Raw genomic sequence first — 6,861 nt, forward strand, 5'->3', positions numbered from 1 at the left:
TCAGATAAGGTGATTTAAAAAAATAAATCGTTTCTATCTAGGGCTGCCTTATATGAACTACTCTCTCTTAACATTAAAATATTTAGAATTATTGTTATGACATATCTATTCAAATGATCTTGAATTGTCTCTATGTAGTAATTATAAGGATCTTGCAGGTGCATTTGTGAGGAAAATGATCTAGGGTTCAAAAGAGAGTCTCTAAATTTCAAACAGGAGGCTAAAGAAAATAAAACTGCCTAAACTGACTTTTGATATTATCCTTGGAAGAATTTTAACATTAAAAAATTCCTATGTGACTTCTAATAAATGTAATGAATGGACATATTTATGAAAAGAATATTCTAAATCATTGTGTTTCATATTTATTTTTAACAAATAAACCAAACTTTGTAATGTAGTATTTTTAATAAAACAGAGAACAATTTATTGTTTTTGAGTTTCAGATACTGTTATAAAATAAAATAAAAATATAACAATGATTATTGTGACAAACCTAAGAGAATTTTCCCATACCTGTATATATCTGTACAATATCAGTGTATGTAGATGTGTGTGTGTGTGTGTGTGTGTGTAATTAAGCTTTAGGACAAAGATAGGGGATAATGATGGATAAGAAGTGAACCCTCTAGGCCAAAAGCATTGTTCTTAAGAAGCGTGATTCTAACTCTATTATTGATGTGTATTTGTTTCAAATTTTAGAACCAGTCTAATTAAGCCAAGACTAACTTGGCAGTAACAACCAGAACAATAGAGTGTATTATATCATCCAACCAGTAAATGTTTTGTTTTGCATTTTTTGGTCTTTGATAGGATCAGCCATGGCCAGATTATTCTAAGGTTTTCTGAATCTAGAATACTTGACCACTTTCCAGGATGATGTCAACATATCTTTATGGGCTAATATCTTCATGTCTACTGGATATTTATGTAAAAATCATATCTACCACATTGCTCAAAAGTAAAGCTTATTATTTACTTCAAATGTCTTTTCAGCTGTAAGTTTCTCAAAGTTGTCTTTATTAGATAAAATAAATGTAGAAATATTGTACATAATAAAATAAATACTGTTATTATACATGATTTTTCTTTCTGACAGATATGACTTGAATTAAAAGTGTACTCAAATAAACAAGAAAAAAGTAAGTCATAAATATCAGTAGCAGATAAGAAGATGAATTAATTTTTCACATAATTAATAAACTTCCCAAAATTATTATCATTCATTCTTTAAATATCTCATTTTTTAAAATGTGCAAAGAAATTATCTACTCGCCCAATTAAACACAAGTCAAATAGATTAAAATTCATTTTGGATCTCTTGAGCTTTATTACTTACATGTCTGAAGTTGGGCTAAATTTTGAGTGGGTCATTGAAGCTACTACTCTATACCGTTCATTCCCCTGAATTAATTTTATATGGAAACAAAAAGACAAAAAATACCATAGTAAGTCATGGAATTCATGATATATACATTTCTTACTTTCTTTGAGGAGACAACTTAGATTTATTTGTGCTTAAATAGACAACATAAATAATGTAAATTAACTGGGAATCACTGTTTTTAAATGAAACCAGAGAACATATCTACGAAGACCTAAACTACAGGAATATTTCTCTGAAAAAGTGAGAAGGTGGAAACGGAGAGGTGATGAAAGGTACTCCAGATGAGAGCAAAAGGAAAACAAAAAATGGAGGAAGGTGTCAGAGCTAACGAGGACAGCATTGCAGAACCGCTGTAAATCCTGGCCTGCCAAGAAGGCTATGCTCCCATGTTTGTTTTGTTTTGTTTTGATTCATAGAAAACTTGATTTTAATCTACCATTTCTATTCAATTTTAGAAAGTTACTAGATAGATGCACTTCCCTCTGAAGGTTTAATTTGATCTCTAATTACCATTTTCCAAGAGCTTTTCAATAGCTTATCCTGTATCATAAAATGTGCCTTGACAGGTACAGGTAAAAAGAAGCCCTGGAATCTTCCTACAAGACTTGACTGGGTGGCTTGAAGATTGTGACCTGCTGGCTCTTCAAACTAGAAACAAATATTTGTTCTTGGAATAATAGGACCTTTACTCACATCAGTTAAGTCATCAAATCTGTGTAGTTGGACTATCCTTTCAGGGGTCTGAGATAACTTCTCTTCTACAAAATCTATTTTGTACTTGTGTTGAAATATATCTTTTTTTTTAAGATTTTATTTATTTATTTTAGAGAGAGAGAGAGAGAGAGTGTGCTGGGGGAGGGGCAGAGGGAGAGGGAGAGAGAGGATCTCAAGCAGACTCCCTGCTGAGCACAGAGCCCGATACAGGGCTCCATCTCATGACCCCGAGATCATGACCTGAGCTGAAACCAAAAGTTGGACGCTTAACCAACTGAGCCACCCAAGCACCCCTGTGTTGAAACATACTCAGTGCCACTTTTGCTTCAGCTTCCAGAATTTCAGATGGAAGATCTTTATAAATTAACGCACAAGTATCTTTTGTGAAGGAATGTAAGTTCTCTTTTGTTGGCATCCACTCACCAAGTTCCTTTTCTAAAACTACATCATAGGAGTGCCTGGGTGGCTCAGTTGGTTAAGCATCTGTCTTTGGCTCAGGCCATGATCTCAGGCCTGGGATCGAGTCCCACATCGGGCTCCTTGCTCAGCGGAGAGCCTGCTTCTCCCTCTGCCTGCCGCTCCCCCTGCTTGTGCTCTCTCTCTCTCTCCCTCAATGTCAAGTAAATAAATAAAATCTTACAAATAAAATAAAACAAAACTACATCGTAGCAGAAGTCTCCAGAGATTACAGGCACTTCCGGAGCTCTGAACAAATTGAGCACATATTCACCTTCAAATGCCCTGTCACACAGGCCATCATCATGGCATAAAAATGCTCATAAACCTTATTCACTTTCCCTGGATCATGCTCTTTGAAAGTAAGAAATTTAACTTCACAGACCTTGGTCAAAGAGTTATACATGTCACAAGGCTGTCTGTCAACAAGAGCTGGAATAGACTTCCTGCAATACCACCCACTTAAATGCAGGACAAAATGTAAGGAGTTGAAATGTTTTTGTTCATCACAAAGACAGTGCCAGCATCAGTTTTCTCAGTGTTTAACTTCAATCTTCTCAGTTGGAGGAGTTAATGATAACTGCCTGTTTTTCTCTTTACTAAGGAGATCATTCTGCATTTCTATCAGTTCTGTCAGTGACAGCTGAGAAGTTGGCCATGTTGCTATAAATCGCCAGCCAGCCATCCCACACTACCACCAGGGGCTGCCTACCAGAGTCGAAGCCTCCAGACCCCCATGGACATCGCCTCCTTTGCAACATTGTGCTCCCATATTTTAGTCTCATTAATAAAAATGTCGGTTATTTTTGCAAAATTTTTGTCAAATGACACTTATCTGTGAACCATTATATATTTTTTCTTTCCAAAAATGTAAGCATTTTAGAACCATTCATTAATTATTGATTATGAACAGTTCAACTAATGAGACTTTAAAGCACCTAGGGATTAATTTTAATTCACAGTTCTTTGAGAAGTTATTCTAAAACTAAATGGCTTCTAATTATTTTGAACTTTTTCTTTTTCAGTCACAGAGGATTTGCTTTAAAATCATTTTAAAACCATTTCTGAAACAAAGCAGCAGCCCAAACACTTTTGGCTCTGTCCGAGTATTTTATTAAGGCATAAATATTTCAATTACCAAATATCAAGTCTTTACAATCTAGGGGATTGATTGCATACAAAATGCTTGATTTGCTTAAAGTGTACTTAGAGTTATACAGTAAAAAAATACATTATAAATCCATCTTTCAGAAGACTAGTCAGATCTTTATTTCCGCTCAAGGCCATTGTCCATATTCTGTTAAAATGAACAAGAATTTGAGAGAGAAATGTTATTGTCTCATAAGCAAGTATCAACTGAAATTAGAAAATACATAAAATTTTTATTTTATTTATCTATTTTTTAAAGGTTTTATTTATTTATTTGACAGAGAGAGAGCCAGAGAGCACAAGCAGGGGGAACAGCCGAAAGAGGGGCTCGATCCCAGGACCCCAGGATCATGACCTGAGCTGAAGGCAGATGCTTATATATATATATATATATATATACCAGTTGAGTTGATTATAAAGCTTATATGGAAACATTAATATGAAATAATAGAAAAATCTGAAACCAGAGTTGATAAAGTTACCTTAGATTTGTCAGATTAGAAAACATATCATAAACCATTCTAATGACTGCTAACCTGAGAAAAAGTAGCCCATATATACTCCCAAGCACAGGGGAAATTTTTCATATGAAATTAAGGTGGCATATCACATAGTTGAAGAAAAGGTGGACTTTTTATGAAACAGTGTTGGCAAACCTGGATCGTCATTTTGCAAAAGAAAAATTGATAAAATTGAATACATAAAATACATTATGCTAGAATAAACATCAAATGAATGCTACCTAAGTGTAAAAAAAGTGAAATTATACAAGCAATAGAAGAAACTGTGTAGGTTTCCTTTGAATCTGATATGAGAGAAGACTTTTTAATCTATAAATACAAAAAAAAAGTAATAAAAGATCAATACACTGAGCTACATAAAACAATTTTATGGAAAAAAAAGTAAAATATTATTTAAGAAAAAATAAATACAAACTGGAACATATATTTGCAAAGAATATAACAGAAAAAGAACCAAACTCACAAATATGTAAATACTTTTTAAATCACTTTGTTGATGTATGATTAACATACAAAAAGCTATTCATATTTTTAGGACAAATTGTTACCTTTATATAAAAAAAGCAATGTGCAATTAAATAGATTGTATATATATACAATGTAATTATATAGTTATTTATGTAGTATGTAATATATATAATGTGTTATAGAATATATGTAATGTGTTATATATATTACATATAATATATTATATATTATAGATATATTATATACTATAACATAATACGAAATATAACATATGTAATATATATATAATATTATAAAACATGATAAAAATATACTATATACTATATACAAATATACTATATATACTATATATTTATACATATAAAATACTGTTATTTGTTGTAAGGAAATAAAAAAAATAAGACACGAATATGTATTTGTGATCTTATTTTTGAAAAAAGAGAAGAAATGCACATCATAAACACAAAGCTAATTAAATTAAATCATTTATCGATAACAGCGATGGGATAGTAGGGATTGAAAATGGAATGAGACTTTGATATTTGAATTCTGTTAATTATTCCCAAAGTTAAACAATGCAATTAAATCTAAATTATATCAAACAAGAGGGGAAAACTAAAATTAAATACATTAGAAAAACATAATTACATCAAGTTGATAATATAAACAGAATATATACATTTGCATACACACAGAGAATTAATTATTTCAAGTAATTTTGAATACCATACTTTGATTGTATTTCCTCTATGGGATGTAGTTTGAAGGACAATTTCCTCTATGGCGTATAGTTAAATATAGAACTTAGAAGGTATGTTATTAGTGGTGATATTGGTGAAGCAATTCCAATTCTATTTTGTATACATTGCAAAAGGAAATAAAATACCTTGATATAGTTGGGCACTCAGATACTCTATGGGGAGAAGGAGCTATAGATACCAATCAGGATAAAGAAGAAGACTCGGTTTTGGTGGTAGAAGAGTTAGAATTAGAAGTATTGGTTAAACTCACAGATAAAAAGACAAATGGGTAGAAAACACAGGCCACCAACAAGGCCTAGAAGCAATGACATCACTCGAACAGTGAGCCTGACTAAGACCCCAGTCAAGTTTTCATAAACTGTCTGCAAGCTTCTTTAATAAAAAAGTGATTTTGGGTCTGGAGAATAAAAAATTCCAACTAAGCCTCCAATAATTTTGTGTGTCAGAAATCAAGGATGTGCTCAAAAACTAATAGACACATATCAAAAAAATCCAAGTAGATGCTCGAATTGTCTAAATATTGCCACTGGGAGTTTCTTTGGTCTGCCACAGACCTCAGTGTCTTTTCTGAAATTCCTGTATCGGGGTCTTCCCATTAGCTGTTCATTCTACTTGGAGTGTCCATACCCTACATCCCCCTCACTCACTTCTAGGCTTGGCTGCAATGTCCCTTCTCAGCGAGACTTATTCTAATCCCCCTTTTCAAAATTTTACACATTCCAATATTTATAATCCTTTTCAGCAGGATCTATTTTTTTCCACTGCACTTATAATCTTCTAAAATGCTATGAAAATGAATTTGTTAACCTGATTTGTCCACCTCTCTGCCCCCCCAAACCACCCCCCCACACACAAACTAAAATAAATGCTCATTAAAGCTGGTATTTTTTGTCTGTTTTATTCACTGGTATTCATTATTCACTATAGGCCTGGCCTCGTGTTTAGTGCCTGGCCTAAAAGGCACTCTCAATTATTATTTGTTGTGTTTTTTTTTTTAATTTTTATTTATTTGACAGAGAGAGAAACAACGAGAGCAGGAACACCAGCAGGGTGAGTGGGAGAGGAAGAAGCAGGCTCCCCGCTGAGCAGGGAGCCAGAAGCGGGGCTCGATCCCAGGACCCTGGAATCATGACCTGAGCCAAAGGCGGACGCTTAACGACTGAGCCACCCAGGTGTCCCTACTATTTGTTCTTGAATAATTTTATCGACTCCTAAATCTCCATTTCGTTTATCACATTATAGCCACTTCTACCTGGTCATTCACTTTATGAAATAGAACAGGATCATTTTTAGAAAGCAAATCATTTGTGTACAGTTTGATATTGAGTTATTTTTAATATGTTTCCTTCTTTCACCACTTATTCTTAATAGGCAATCAAATCTTGTCAATCCCTCCCTCTAAATG

At 33.2% G+C, this 6,861-nt stretch overlaps 1 pseudogene; it reads right to left on the reverse strand.

Moving 5' to 3' along the window:
• Positions 1 to 1,849: 1,849 nt before the first annotated feature.
• On the reverse strand, positions 1,850 to 3,301 carry LOC110584888 (annotated as a pseudogene).
• Between the last annotated feature and the right edge of the window lie 3,560 nt (positions 3,302 to 6,861).

Source organism: Neomonachus schauinslandi, chromosome 7, assembly GCF_002201575.2.
Source record: "Neomonachus schauinslandi chromosome 7, ASM220157v2, whole genome shotgun sequence".
Taxonomy (NCBI): Eukaryota; Metazoa; Chordata; class Mammalia; order Carnivora; family Phocidae; genus Neomonachus; species Neomonachus schauinslandi.